This window comes from Tamandua tetradactyla, chromosome X, assembly GCF_023851605.1.
Source record: "Tamandua tetradactyla isolate mTamTet1 chromosome X, mTamTet1.pri, whole genome shotgun sequence".
NCBI classification, from domain to species: domain Eukaryota; kingdom Metazoa; phylum Chordata; class Mammalia; order Pilosa; family Myrmecophagidae; genus Tamandua; species Tamandua tetradactyla.
In genome coordinates, this window is record NC_135353.1 from 116,189,000 (window position 1) to 116,204,534 (window position 15,535).

At 40.2% G+C, this 15,535-nt stretch overlaps 1 pseudogene; it reads left to right on the plus strand.

The window, feature by feature from the left end:
- Nucleotides 1-9,337: 9,337 nt before the first annotated feature.
- On the plus strand, nt 9,338-9,811 carry LOC143672031 (large ribosomal subunit protein uL23 pseudogene; annotated as a pseudogene).
- The last annotated feature ends 5,724 nt before the right edge of the window (nt 9,812-15,535 follow it).

Below are 15,535 nucleotides of genomic sequence, written 5' to 3' on the forward strand. Positions count from 1 at the left end.
GGGCATTCCACTATTCTATCAGCCCAGTGGCCTATGGATGATGGGAACATGGCAAGACCCAAGAATTCCATGAGCATGTTCCCACTCACACTTCATATGCTGTGCTGTGGGTTCCTTGCTCAGAGGCAAGGCTGTGTGGAATACCATGATGGTGGATAAAGCATTCTGTAAGAACGTGGATGGTAGTGTTGGCAGAAGCATTGTTGCAGGAAAAGCAAACCTATATCGAGAGTATGTGTCTATTCCAGTTAGAACAAATCGCTGCCCCTTCCATGATGGAAGTAGTCAAATGTAATCAACCTGCCACCATGTAGCCAGCTAGTCACCTCAGGGAATGGTGCCGTATCAGGGGCTGAATGTGGGTCTCTGCTGCTGGCAGATTGGGCATTCAGCAGTGGCTGTAGCCAGGTCAGCCTTGGTGAGTGGAAGTCCATGTTGCTGAGCCCATGCATAACCTCCATCCCTATCACCATGCCTACTTTGTTCATGAGCTCATTAGGCAATGACAGGAGTTGCTAGGGAAAGAGGATGACTGGTATAAACAGAATGGGTCATCTTAGCCACTTGATTATTAAAACCGTCCTCTGCCAAAGTCACCCTCTGGTGAGCACTCACATGGAACACAAACATCTTCATGTTTTTTGACAGGATAGAAAAGTCTATCCACATGTCTCTTCCCCAAACCTCTTTGTTGCCAATTTTCCAATCATGCTCCTTCCAAGTCCCTGACCACACAGCCAAAACATTAGCAATAGCCCATGAGTCAGTATAGAAACGCACCTCTGGCCAGTTATCATTTCAAGCAAAATGAACAACCAGGTGCACTGCTCAAATTTCTGCCTACTGGGAGGATTTCTCCTCACCACTGTCCTTCAGGGACATCCTGGAAAGGGGTTGTAGAGCTGCAGCTGTCCACTTTTGGGTGATACCTGTATATCATGCAGAATCATCTGCAAACCAAAACCAAGTTTTCTCTTCCTCAGTTAACGAATTGTAAGGAATGCCCCAAGAGGCCATAGCTCTGGAATGTGAAAGAGAAGGTAATGTGGCAGGAGTGGGGGCATGGGTATTTGGGCCACATCTTCATATAACTTAGGACCCATTTGAGCCCTATCTGAAATATACCATTTCCATTTTTGGAGTGCTGCTGTGGCTTTATGGCTTGGTGGGTCAGACAACACCCAGCTCATGATAGGCAACTCAGGTCTCATGGTAACTTGGTGGCCCATGGTTAAGTGTTCAGTCTCTACTAAGGCCCAGCAGCAAGCTAAAAGCTGTTTCTCAAAAGGAGAGTAGTTATCTGCAGAGAATGGTAAGGCTTTATTCCACAATCCAAAGGATCTGCTTGTGATTCTCCTATAGGGGCCTGCCAAAGGCTCCAGACAACATCACTATTTGCCACTGACACTTTCAGCACCATTGGATCTGCTGGATCATACGGCCCAAGTGGCAGAGTAGCTTGTACAGCAGCCTGGACCTGTCACAGAGCCTCCTCTTGTTCAGGTCCCCACTCAAAATTAGCAGCTTTTTATTGTCACTTGGTAAATGGGCTGGAGTAGCACACCCAAATGAGGAATATGTTGTCGCCAAAATCCAAAGAGGCCAACTAGGCATTGTGCCTCTTTTTTGAGTATAGGAGGGACCAGATGCAGCAGCTTATACTTCACCTTTGAAGGTATGCCTCACACCATAGGACACTTAGAAATTTTACTGAGGTGGAAGTCCCCTGTATTTTTGTTGGATTTATCTCCCATCCTCTCCCATCCTCTGACACAGAAATGCCTTGCCAATAAGTCTAGAATAGTTGCTACTTCTTTCTCAATAGGGTCAATCAACATGATATCATCAATAACGGACAAGTGTGATGTCTTGTGAGAGGGAGAAATGAGCAAGTTCCCTGCTGATAAGATTATGACATAGAGATGGAGAGTTGATATACTCTTGAGGTAGGACAGTGAAGATATACTGCTGGTTTTGCCAGCTGAAAGAAAACTTTTTCTGGTGGTCCTTGCTAACAGCCATTGAGAAAAAGCATTTGCCAGATCAATTGCTGCATACCAGGTACCAGGAGATGTGTTGATTTGCTCAAGCAATGATACCACATCTGGAACAGCAGCTGCAATAGGATTCACCACCTCATTAAGTTTATGATAATCCACTGTCATTCTCCAAGACCCATCTGTTTTCTGCACAGGCCAAATAGGAGAGTTGAATGGGGATGTGATGAGAATCACCATCTCTGCATCCTTCAAGACCTTAAGAGTGAAACTAATCACTGCAATCCCTCCAGGATTCTGGTATTGCTTCTGATTTACTATTTTCTAGGTAGGGGCAGTTCTAATGGCTCCACTTGGCTTTTCTTACCATAACAGCCCTCACTCCATGAGTCAGAGAACCAATGTGGGGATTCTGCCGATTTTTGAGTATGTCAATTCCAATCATGCATTCTGGAACTGGGAAAATAAGCACAGAATGGGTCCAGGGACCCATTGGACCCACTGTAAGATGGACCAGAGCTAAAACTCCATCGCTCACCTGACCTCCGTAAGCTCCTACTCTGACTCATGGACTAGAGTGACATTTTGGGTCTCCTGGAATTAGTGTCACTTCTGAGCCAGTGTCTAAAAATCCCCCAAATATCTTATAATTTCCTTTTCCCCAAGCCACAGTTACCCTGGTAAAAGGCCATAAGTTCTCCTTGGGGAAGGTTTAGAGGAAGATTAACAGCATAAACTTTTGACAGTGGAGCAGGGTCCTTCCCCAAGTGTACCTGGCCTTCCCCTCCTTTAAGGGGCTCTAGATCTGTGAACTGTCTCAAGTCTGGGACTTCATTAAGGGGCCACGACTCTGTTTTTGTAATTTAAGTTAGACTTTTGTTCACTTGACCTAAAACTCTTCTGCTTATATAGCTCAAACAAGAAGTTAGTAGACTGCCCATCTGTTGTACATCTAGATACTCCATGATCTACTAGCCAATGACGTAGGTCTCTGAGAGTCAAATTATTTGACTGCTGCTTTGAGTCTGCTGTCCATTAGAGTGGCCACACCCACCTTGCCTTTGGTGATAGAGCACTGCCACAGGACTTCTGCCAACTCAAGATCCAATCATCCTCATTGTGTTCAAGGATTACTGTTAAGTGACAGCAGTTCCCACAGTAATATGTGACCTACAGAGAGGGGTGACTACAGAACTTTTCAGGGATGATGGAGCTAGTCTCACAAATTTATTTCTTACAGTTCTGGTAAAAGGTGTGTCCTCTGGATATTCCTGGGGTGTAAGAGCAGGCTTTCCATGACAGATCTACTCTAACATTCCATTCTCTCTAAGACGTTGGATCCCCTCATCTAAATTACACCAGGGCAGTTCTGGCATTTCAACCTCAGTTAATGTCAGCCACCTTTTGATCCACGTGTTAGCCAGTCACCCAAACAAACTTTTAATACCTTTTCTAACCCTTGTGCTACAACAGTGAATGCAGAATCTCTGCTTAATGAGCCACATCAATAAATTCAGTCTGATCCAACTTTATATTCCTTCTATCATTATCCCACACCCTTAATATCCATTCCCACATGCATTCCCCTGATTTCTGTCTGAATAAACTAGAAAACTCATGCAGTTATTTTGGGGTATAGCATGCCTCTTCATGGGGACACACTTTGTACCTCACCTTTTGGGGTCTGTTTGGTCTTTACTCTAGTTATAGGTCTTGAAGAAAAGAAGGGTGGTGAAGTGGGTCAAGAAAAGAATTAGAAGTGCCCTTCAAGCCAATTGCCTCAGGGCATTCCATTGCAGTTCCATCTGGTGAAAAAGGATTAATCTCTCCAGACAGAGGAGTAAAGGCTATTACCCCAGGGGTGGTGGTTACAGGTTTAGCAGGCACTGAAGGGTTAATCTCTTTAGGTGGAGGTTAGATGGCAGACTCCTCAGGGCAGACTGGAGGTCAGGAAGCTGTCTCCTCAGGGCATGCTGGAGATTGGGTGGCTGTTTCCTCAGGGCGGACCATTAGAGGTTTATTTAGCAAAGTCTCAGCAGAATCCAGGGTTCCAATATCCCCATTGCCATTGTTATCAACCCATATCAATTTTCAGGATCCCATTCTTTTCTAATCAAGGCATTTAACAGCAGACACACTGCAAGACTGAGATTTTAGTTTATGTTGTAAATCTGCTACTTGCCCAATGAGGCTCTGCATATGGTTTTCAGAGATCTCAAATCTGCACCCACAGGAAATAAGATTTTCTTTCAAGCCACACACAGAAACTTTTGAATCTTTCATGACATTTATGTTGCAAATTTGAAGTCTTCAACTCAACCCTTCCTCTCATAATTGTATCCAGCATTTTGAAGAACAACCAGCCAATATCATTATACCTCTTAATGCCACAAAACTCTGTTAAGGTGTCAAGAACACGTCACCCACAATTAGCAGAATCAAATGGTGATATTTTGCGTAGCTATATTGCCAACTCATTCCATGAACTGTCAGTGCCATCTTGATAATTGGAAATAGAGTATTAGTGCCTTTGAATCTAATCAGAGTAGAAAGCCAATTGCAAAACCCATTTTTAATATTCTGTTTAAAACCATTCCTGGCACAAAGCTGTATTAGTTAGGATTCTCTAGGGAAAAAGAACCAATAGGAGATATCTGTCAATAAGAGATTTTATAAAAGTGTCTCACGCAACTGTGGAAATGCACAAGTCCAAATTCTGTAGGGTGGGCTGCAGGCTGATAGCTCTGATGAGGGTTTAATGAATCCCCCGGAAGAGGCTGACTGGCTGAAATGGAGAGAAATTCTCTCTTCTGACTTCTCCTTTAAAGCCTTCAGCTGATTAGATTAAATGTCACTAATTGCAGAAGACTCCTCGTGGCCAACTGCATGTGTAATCAGCCATGGATGCAGTCAACACTCTGATGATTTAATAAACCAGCCTTCTGGTTTATTAACCAGCCATGAACTACCCTTACGGTTTTTTAGGCCAGTGTTTGCTTGATGAGACAACTGGGAACTATAACCTAGCTAAGTTGACACACAAACCCAAACCATGATAATTGCCATATGACCCAATAGTTCTACTCCTAAGTATACAACCAGAAGAATTGAAAGGAAGGACTCAAGCAGATACTTGTACACCAATGTTCATAGAAGAATTACACACAATAGCCAAGATGTGGAAACAACCCAAATACCCATCAATAGTTTATGGATAAACAAAAAATTATTGATGAAAAAATATGAATATTATGAACATTATTCAACCATAAAAAGGAATGGTGCTCTGACACATGTTACAACATGGATGAACCTTGAAGACACCATGTTGAATGAAATGATCCAGACAAATAAGGTGAAGCATTGTATGATTCCACTTATATGAAATATGTAGAATAAGCAAATCCATAGAGACAGAAAGTAAGTTAGTGGTTACCAGGGGTTGGAGGAAAAGAGAATGGGGAGTTATTGTTTAATGGTTAATTTTCTTCTTAGGTGATAAAAAGTTTAAGGTAGTGGATGATTGTGATGGTAGTACAACATTGTAAATGTAATTAATGCCATTGAATTGTACACTTAAAATGGCTAAAATGGCAAATTTTATGATTTATATGTCCCTACAATAATAAATAAATAAAATGAGTTTGTTCATTAAGAAAAAAGATCTGCTATGTGACATTTTAAGACTGGATCAATTAAAACTGTACTTCAAAAAATTAGGGGAGTAATTAGGGCAGTAAATAAAGAGGTATTTGCAAAGTCCCACTGGGGGACAGGGGAGAAAGGAGGAAATATTCAACTTCTCCATTTGGAGAATTTCTGATATTCTCACAAGCAGTGGGGACAACCAAATCAACAGGCTGAGCCCTCGATTTGGGGGCTTGCCCCTATGAAACTTATTCCTGCAAAGGATAGGCTAAGCCTACTTAAAATTATGCTGAAGAGTCACTCCCAAAGAACCTCTTTTGTTGTTCAGATATGGCCTCTCTCTCTAAGCCAACTTAGCAGGTGAGCTCACTGCCCTCCCCTGCTATGTGGGACATAACTCCCAGGGGTGTAAATCACCCTGGCAATGTGGGACAGAACTCATGGGATGAGCTGGGACCCAGCATCAATGTATTGAGAAAGGCTTCTTGACCAAAAGGGGGAAAAGAGAAATGAGACAAAATAAAGTTTCCGTGGCTGAGTGATTTCAAACAGATTCAAGTGGTTATCCTGGATGTTACCCTTATGCATTATATAGATATCCATTTTTAGTTTATGGTGTATTAGAGTGGCTAGAGGGAAGTGTCTGAAGCTTTTGACCTGTGTTCCATAGCCTTGATTCTTGAAGAGGACTCTATAATTATACAGCTTTTACAATGTGACTGTGTGTTTGTGAAAACCTTCTGCCTGATGCTCCTTTTATCCAGGGTATGGGTAGATGAGTAAAAATATATGGATAAAAATAAATAAATAATAGGGGGATAAGGGGTAAAATAAATTGGGTGGATGGAAATATTAGAGGTCAATGAAAGGGTGAGGTAAGAGTATGTATGAGTTTTTTCTTTTCATTTCTTTTTCTGGAGTGATGCAAATGTTCTAAAAAATGATCATGGTGGGCCGCGGTGGCTCAGCGGGCAAAGTGCTTGCCTGCTATGCCGGAGGACCTCGGTTCGATTCCCGGCCCCAGCCCATGTAACAAAAAACGGAGAAACAGAATACAATAAAACAAGAAAATGTTTAAAGATGTTTCCCTTTCTTCCTTCCTTCCTTCCTTCTATCCTTCCTTCCTTCTCTCTGTCTTTCCTTTAAAAAAAAAAAAAAAAAAAAATGATCATGGTGATGAATACACACATATATGATGATACTGTGAGCTATTGATTATACATCATGTATGGAATGTATGTGTGTGAAGATTTGTCAATAAAAATAATTTTTAAATAATCAGGGGAAATTTTTATTTATTTATTTTACTGGAAAAGTTGTAGGTTTACCGAAAAGCCATGCATAAAATGCAGAGTTTCTATATATCCCAATATATGCAACCCCAATAAAAATATGGAACTTCTTTTACTAAGATTGCATTGAATCCATGAATTGCTTTGGGTAAATTGACATCTGTGGATAGAACATTTAGTCTTCCAATCCATGAAGAACGTCCAGTACAATGTATCTTTGCTCTGGCTAGAACACGCCAATGTTGAATAACAAAGATACAATGGTGTATAATTCCTTTTTAATGCAACTTTGTTGAGATATAATATGTATTCACATACCATAGAATTATCCAAATTGTGCAATCAGTGGTTCACAGTATCATTATATAGCAGTGCATTCGTCATCACAATCGATTTTTGAATATTTTTATTACTCCAAAAAAATAAAAAATAAGAATAAAAGTCAAAAAGGACACCCAAAGCATCCCATACTCCCTCCCCCCTCTTATTTGTTTATTTGTTTGTGTTTTTTTTTCTTGGTCATCTATTCATACACTGGGTAAAGGGAATGTGAGTCACAAGGTTTTCACAATCACATGATCACACCCTACAATCTCTATAGTTATTCAATCTTCAAAAATCAAGCCTATTGGATTACAGTTCAACAATTTCAGGTATTTTCCTTTAGGTATTCCAATACACCAAAAGCTGAAAAGGAATATCTATAAACTGCATAAGAATAATCTCCAAAATGACCTCTCAACTCTATTTGAAATCTCTAAGCCAATGAAACTTTATTTTATGTCATTTCTCTTCCTCTTTTTAGTCAAGAAGTCTCTCCCAATCCCATGATTGCAGGGCCAGGCTCATCCCCACGGGTCATGTCCTACATAGGTGGGAGGGCAGTGAGTTCACCTGTGGTGTTGGCCGATGTAGGAGCCACGGGTTAAAACAAGACCTGCAGAATTTATTGGGAGCAGCTGGCGTCAGAGTGGCGGCAGGAAACTGAGGAGATTGTTATCTGCTTAATTGGAGGACAGTCTGAGTGGGAGAGAATGTTTGTTTCTTCTTTTAACCCCAAGGTCTTGTTAGCTATCTCTTGTATGCAGGGAGCAATATACTGAAAAGTACGCACTCTGTTTTATCACGAAATGTACGCATGCTTTTAGTCACGTAAACCCTGCAGTATATATAAGCAGGAACTAGTTAAGAATAAAGTTGTCTGTTGTCTGTTATGGCTGAGCTTCAGACCCCCTGATCCCGTCTGTCTCTTTCTTTCTTTCTCATCATTCCTTAATATCGTTCGAGCTCCGTTTCATAGGAAGCAACAGGCTGAGAGAGCGAGAGACCACATCTGAGCAACAAAAGGGGTTTGCTGAGGGTGACAGTTAGGCATAATCATAAGTAGGCTTAGCTTTTCCTTTGCAGGAATAGGTTTCATGAGGGCAAGCCCCAAGATTGAGGGCTTGGCCCATCAAATTGGCAGTCTCCAGTGATTGAGAGAATATCAGGTCTTCCCCAGGCAGGGAAGTTTAATATTTCCACCTTTTTTCTCAATCCCCCAAAGAGACTTTGCAGATATTTTTTTAATTTTCTGCCCAGATTACTGTTGTATGTACACCAGATTACTCTCGTATGTACACCACCTGTACAAACCAACAGGATCTCACTCTGTATTCAAGGTTTCATGTAGTTATGGTGTTTGAATAAGTGGACCATACAAGCTACATTCGATATTGTCCTATTGAAAATATAAATTTTGCCCTAAATAAACATTACTTCCTTTGGTCTCACACAGAAGTCAAAATTTTAAAATACAATCAATATCGTCCTTTACCTTTTAGTCTAATTAACCTTATTCCTATCCAGATCAGCTTCAATCATATCTGTAATTGAAGTCTGATCGATTTTTCAGTGTTTTTAACAGTTGCTCTATGGGGTAATGCTGACTTTCATAGCTGTAGAATTCTAGATCTGGGTCTCAGGTGTCACAAATACCTAAAGTTCTAAGGAACGACCAAGTTATACACAAATAGCTCAGCATCTCAAAATTTAGAAATAACAGTTACAACTCCCAATTAGATGTGACTGCTACAAGAGTTTACAATCTAGGAACCTTTACAAGAGGACTTCACCTGATATCCTATGCTCTCAAATTCAGTTGTCAGAGTTTGCATACTATAGTTAGTTCATAGTAGTTACATGTTATAGTATTTGTCTTTTCATTTCTGGCTTATTTTATTCATTATACTGTCTTCAAGTTTCTTTCACCTAGTTGCATGCCTCACAACTTCTTTCCTTCTTGCAGTTGCTCAGTAGTCCATTGTATGTATGCACCACAGTCCCCCTTCCATCTTCAGTCGATGTACCCCTAGGCCACTTCCATCCATTGCAAAAGGCAGAACATTGCCACAGTAAACAACTGTGGCACTGAAAGCAAAGAAGAAAGCCCCTGTCCCTCCCAAAATCGAAGCCAAAGCAAAGGCTTTGAAAGCCAGGAAGGCAGTACTGAAAGTTGTCCACAGCCACACAAAAATGGAGATCTGCACTTTAGCCACACTCCGCCAGTCCAAGACACTGCGTCTCAGAAGACAACCCAAATATCCTTGGAAGAGTGCCCCCAAGGAGAAACAAGCTTGATGACTCCGCCATTGGCAAGTTCCTCTGACCACTGAATCAGCCATGAAGAAGATTGAAACCAACAACACAAGTGTGTTCATTGTGGACGTGAAGGCCAACAAGCACCAAACCAAAGAGGCTGTGAAGAAGCTCTATGACACTGACATGGCCAAGGTCAACACTCTGATCAGGCCTGATGGACAGAAGAAGGCGTATGTACAACTAGCTCTTGACTATGACGCTTTGCATGTTGCCAGCAAAATCAGAATCATCTAAACTGAGTCCAGCTGGTAAATTCTAAATACAAGTTTTTTGGCCCTAAAAAAAAAAAAGGATCATATGTCAACCCCATCTCTAGCCTCCTCTGGAGCCACCTCAGTGCCCTCCAGAGAGGCGCACCTCTACTTCCCTACCAAGAGTGAACAGATACATCCCTCTTTCCACATTTCCTCCAGCAGTCATCTCACTATTCATTTTTAAACAGTCATATTCACATATCTGTATAATTCTTTAAATGTGCTGTTGGATTGTATTTGCTAGCATTTTGTTGAGGATGTTTGCATTTATATTCATAAGAGATATTTTTCTATAATTTTCTTTTCTTGTGGTATCTTTATCTGGTTTTGGTGTGAGTTTAACCTCATAGAATGAGTTAGGCAGTGCTCCCTCCTGTTCAACTTTTTAGAAGAGTTTGAGCAGGATTGGTGTTAATTCTTCTTTGGTAAAATTCACCAGTGAAGCCATTTGGTCCTTGGCTTTTCTTTGTTGATAAGCTTTTTTATTATTGATTCAATCTCTTTACTTCTTATGGGTCTGTTGATATCCTCTCTTTCTTCTTGAGTCAGCGTAGGTAGTTTTTATGTTTCTTAGGATTTTATCCATTTCATCTAGGTTACCTATTTATTGGCATACAATTGTTTATTATATCACCTTATAATCCTTTTTATTCTTGTGAAGTTGGTGGTATTGTCCTACTTTCATTTCTTATTTTAGTTATTTGCATCCTCTTTTTTCATTTTGTCAGCCTAGCTAAATTTTTGCAATTTTGTTGATGCATTCAAAGAACCAACTTTGTTTCATTTTTGGTCTTTGTTGTTTTTTTAATCTACTTGCTGGAATTTTGACTGAGATTGTGTTGAATCTGTAGATCAAATCTGGAAGAACCAACATCTTAACTATATTGAGTCGTTCAATTCATGCACACAAAATATTCATTTATTTAGATATGCTCTGGTTTCTGTCATCAGCATTTTGTATGTTTTGCTTACAGATATTGTCTATATTTTGTTAGATTTATTCCTAAGTATTCCACTTTTTGTGCTATTGTTCATAGCATATTGTTTTAATTTCAAATTCTAATTGTTCATTGCAGGTATATGGGAAAGCAATTGACTTTTGTATGTTGACCTTGTATCCTGTGACCTTGTTGTACTCTCTTATTGGTTCCAGGAGTATTTTTGTAGACTGTTTGGGATGGTCTATAACTCCACATATTTTGATGTTTTATTTTTATTCATTTCAAAATATTTTTAGATTTCTCATAATCCTGGAATTTCTTCTTTGATCCATGTGTGTTGAGAAACGTGTTGTTTATATAGATGATGGTGGCAAAGGCATGTCTATTTACTTAGGTTGGATTGTACGATGTGTGAATAAGACTGTTTAAAAATGAACAGAGAGAAACAAGTGCTAGAGAAAATGAGGAAAAAGAGATATACCTGTTCACTGTTGGTAGGGAAACTGAGAGTTGCAGCCCCTTGGAAGGCAGTGTGGTGGTTCCACAGGAGGCTAGGGTGGGCTTGCCATATGACCCTGCAACTCTTTTGCTCAGCATGTACCTGTAGGAACTGAGTGTGGAGACATGAATGGACATTTCCACACTAATGTTTCTGGCAGCGGCAGTGTTTGTAATCCACAATGAATGGAGGTGGCCTAAGTGTACAATGAATGAGGGAAGGAAGGGGCAACATTGGTGTATACTACAATGGGCTAGAGGTATGATTGAAGCTAATCTAGATAGGACTAAGGTATATCAGAATACAGGGTAAAGGATGATATCATCAGTATTTTAAAACTTCAACTTCTGTGTGAGACCAAAGGGAGAGAAGCTTATTTGGTGCAAAATTTATATTTTGCATAGCATACTGCATAATTTAACTTGTATGGACAGTTTAGTTGAGCATCACAAATACATGGAATCTTGAACAGGACGTGAGATTTTGTTGGTTTGTCCAGGTTGGTGTGGTGCACCAATAAATCCCAGAGTGATTTGGGCAGTGACTAAAGAAGTATTTGCAAAGTCACCTTGTGGGCCCAGGGAGAAAGAAGGATATATTCAACTTCCCCATCTGGGGAATTCCTGATGTTCTTGCAAGCAGTGGGGACAGCCAAATCAGTAGGCTGAGCCTTCAATTTTGGCATTCGCCCCTCTGAAGCTTAGCCCTGCAAAGGATAGGCTAAGCCTACTTAAAATTAGGCCTAAGAGTCACCCCCAGAGAACCTCTTTTGTTGCTCAAATTTGGCCTCTCTCTCTGGGCCAGCTCGGCAGGTGAACTCACTGCCCTCCCTCCTACATGGGACATGACTTCCAGAGGTGTAAATCTCCCTGTCAAAGTGGGACAGAAAGCTCAGGATGGGCTAGGACCCAGTATCAAGAGATTGGGGAAGCCTTCTTGACCGGGGGTGGGGGGGTGGATAGAGGAGAAAATGGGACAGAATAGCATTTTGGTGGCTGGGAGATTTTGGACAGGGTTGAGGGTTTGTCCTGGTGGTTGTTCTTGTGCATTGTATGGATGCCCCTTTTTAGTTTGTGGTGTGTTGGGGCGGCTGGAGGGAAGTGCCTGAGGCTGTGGAGCGTGTTCTAGTGGCCTAGATTCTTGAAGACAATTGTATGAAGATATAAAGTTTACAATGTGACTGTGATTGTGGGAACCTTGTTTTTGGTGCTCCTTGGATCCAGGGTGTGGACGGATGAGTGGAAAATGTGAGTAAAGAATATGTAAATGGATAATGGGGGGATAGGGGATGAAATAAGTTGGGTAGATGGAAACACTCGTGGGAGGGAGGGGTGGGGTGTATGGTATGTATGAGTTTTTTTCTTTTTTCTTTTTCTTTCTTTTTCTGGAGTGATACAAACCTTCTGAGGGATGATCATGGTGATGAGTGTACAGTTATGTAATGATATTGTGGGCATTGATTGTGTACCACATGTGAAGTGTGTGTATGTGAGGATTTCTCAATTAAAAAAAGGTAAAATAAATTAAAAAAAGAATGGGTGCTGGATTTTGTCAAATGACTTTTCTGTATCTATGGAGATGATCATGTGTTTTTTCCTTCCTGCTAGTAATAGGGTTTATTACATAATTGATTTTCTTTGGTTGAACCATTCTTGCATTCCTGAGATAAATCCCATTTAATTGTGGGATATAGTCCTTTTAACATACTGTTGGATTTGGTTTGCTAATATTTTGTTGAGAATATTTGCATTGATATTCATAAGGGAAATTGGTCTGTAATTTTCTTTTCTCGTGATAGCTTTATCTAGCTTTGGTATTAGTTTGATCTTAGGCTTATAGAAATGTCCCCTCCTCTTCAATTTTTTCGGGAAAATTTGAGCAGGATTGGTGTTAATTCTTCTTTGACTGGTAAAATTCACCAGTGAAGCCATCTGGTCCTGGGTGTTTCTTTGTTGGGAGGTTTTTATTATTGATTCAGTTTCTTTACTTGTTATTGGTCTGTTGTGATCTTCTATTTCTTTTGAGTCTTTTTGGGTGATTTGTGTGTTTCTAGAAATTTGCCTATTTTGTCATCTTTTAAATACGTAAATCTGATCACATCATTCCCATCTCAAAACCCTCCAATGGCTTTTCATTCTAACTCAAATAAAATGTAAACACCTTCCCATGGCTGATACAGCCCTACACAGGCTTGATCCAGAACTTTTTTCCTACCTCATCTAATATGACTCTCCTTTCTTGCTCTCTCCAGCCAGAGTTCTTTCTGAAATCCCTTGAATGATCCAGGCTCATTCCCACCCCTGGGTCTTTGCCCTCTGTTTAGCTTTGGGCCTCTGGATCTTCTTATAACATGACTGGTTTCTTCTTGTCATTCAATATCATCTCAACTGTCATCTCTTCATAGAGACCTTCCTTGACTATTTCATGCTATTGTCCATCCCCATCCAACATGATACCTTTGTACTGTTGTTTTTTTAATCACATGTTTGAGTTTTCGAAAACATCTTGTTCATATATTTGTTTAGTTGTTTGTGCCTCTCATACTTCCTCTAAAATGTGAGCTCCAGGAGAGTAGAGACCTTTCCTGCCTTTTTTGCCACTAAGTCACCAGCACCTGGAACAGTTCTTGACACCTAAATATTTATTTAATTACTGCACTTCTGCTTGAAAATTTCCAGTGACTTGTACCTGACTACTTTGATTCATGAGGCAGCCAGTGCTTATTTGGATATTGTTGTATGCTAGAAATTTCATCTTTCTCTTGAGCTTGATGCTGCTTTTTTTTACCACATAAACGAATTAGAAGGGGGGGGAACTTATGATCATTATAAAGACGCTAAAGAAGTATTGCAGAAAATTTGATCCCTGTTCAGGATTTTTAAAAATTCTTAGTACACTGGGAATAAGAGAGAACTTCCTTAACCTGATAAAGAGTATCCTCCAAAATCTTACAGTGAGCATTATATATCATGGTGAAACACTGAAAGCCTCCTCTTTAAGATAAGAAAGAACTGGAAGTCTGAGGCTGTGCAGTAAGACAAGGAAACAAAATAACAGGAATACAGATTTGGAAAGACACAAAATTGCCATGTAAATACACTTTTTTGTATTTTTCACCCAATGGTCCTCCTTATGCTTCTTGGTGGTTCACAGAACAAAGTTGTCCCTTCTTCTGCGTGATAGCCTTAAGTCTTCTTCCCTTTCTGAGCCTCAATCAGCTCATCGATAAAATGGAGTGCTGAGAAAGGCTATTCAAAAAGCTGCTTGTCATTCCATCTTTCCACAATTCTGTGAATCCATATCCTCTCTCCAGCAGACTAAACATCTCCATTTTCCTCAACGGTTCCTAATAGTGATGATTTCCAGATCCCTCTCTTCCTATGAACTTACTCAATTTTGTTCTTTTAAAAATATGCTTCCCTGGTCCAGTTAAGCCCTGAAACCTAGCCCAGCCTCTCCAGAGCATCAGATAGTTCCATCTCCCTACCCCATATTAGTGACAGACCCTTCCAATAGCAAAAATTTAGAATTGCCGTAGCCCAAACACCCCTAAAGAGAGGGATGGAAAGATCAAAGGTGATGGTGGAGTCATACAGAGAAGATAGGATTTAACAAATGAATATGAATGTGAATCATTAAATTGATATCTCTTTTAGTCTCCAGTATTTTAGAGCAGCTAAAAGTAAAATCCTAAAATTGTGAAACTGTAACCCATGTGAAAGTCTGAAATATGTTCTACAACTAAGTGTTGTGCTGTGCTTTGAAACATGTTGCTTTTGGTATTATGTTATTTTTCACAAAAAAGAAGGGAAAAAAGTTGACTGAGATGATAAAAAAAATATTTAAGCCCTCTAGCCTCCTATATTCTGGAGCAGCTAGAAGGAAAAATATGACAGGATTGTTTGGTAGCCCTTGACAAACTCTGGGATCTGTCCTGTAACTACTTGTTGAAGAGTGCTTTGAAAACTATTGCTTTTTTCTTTCTTTGCGTTGTATATATGTTATACTATACAATTACAAAAAAGTTAAAAATTAAAAAAGTAAATATATATATATAAATGATGCTCAGAAATTGGACACAGAATACAGTTTCAGGATGGGGTGAGGTGCAGAGAACCTGGCTATGGTAGAAGGTAAAGAATGAATGGGGCACAAAAAGATTGGAATAGAGGGAGTTAGACTGAATACAGAACCTGCAAATGGTAGAGAGGGGCAGTAGAGGAAAAGAGCTGAGGGAAGAGAGGACAAGAGTTAAGGGGCAGCA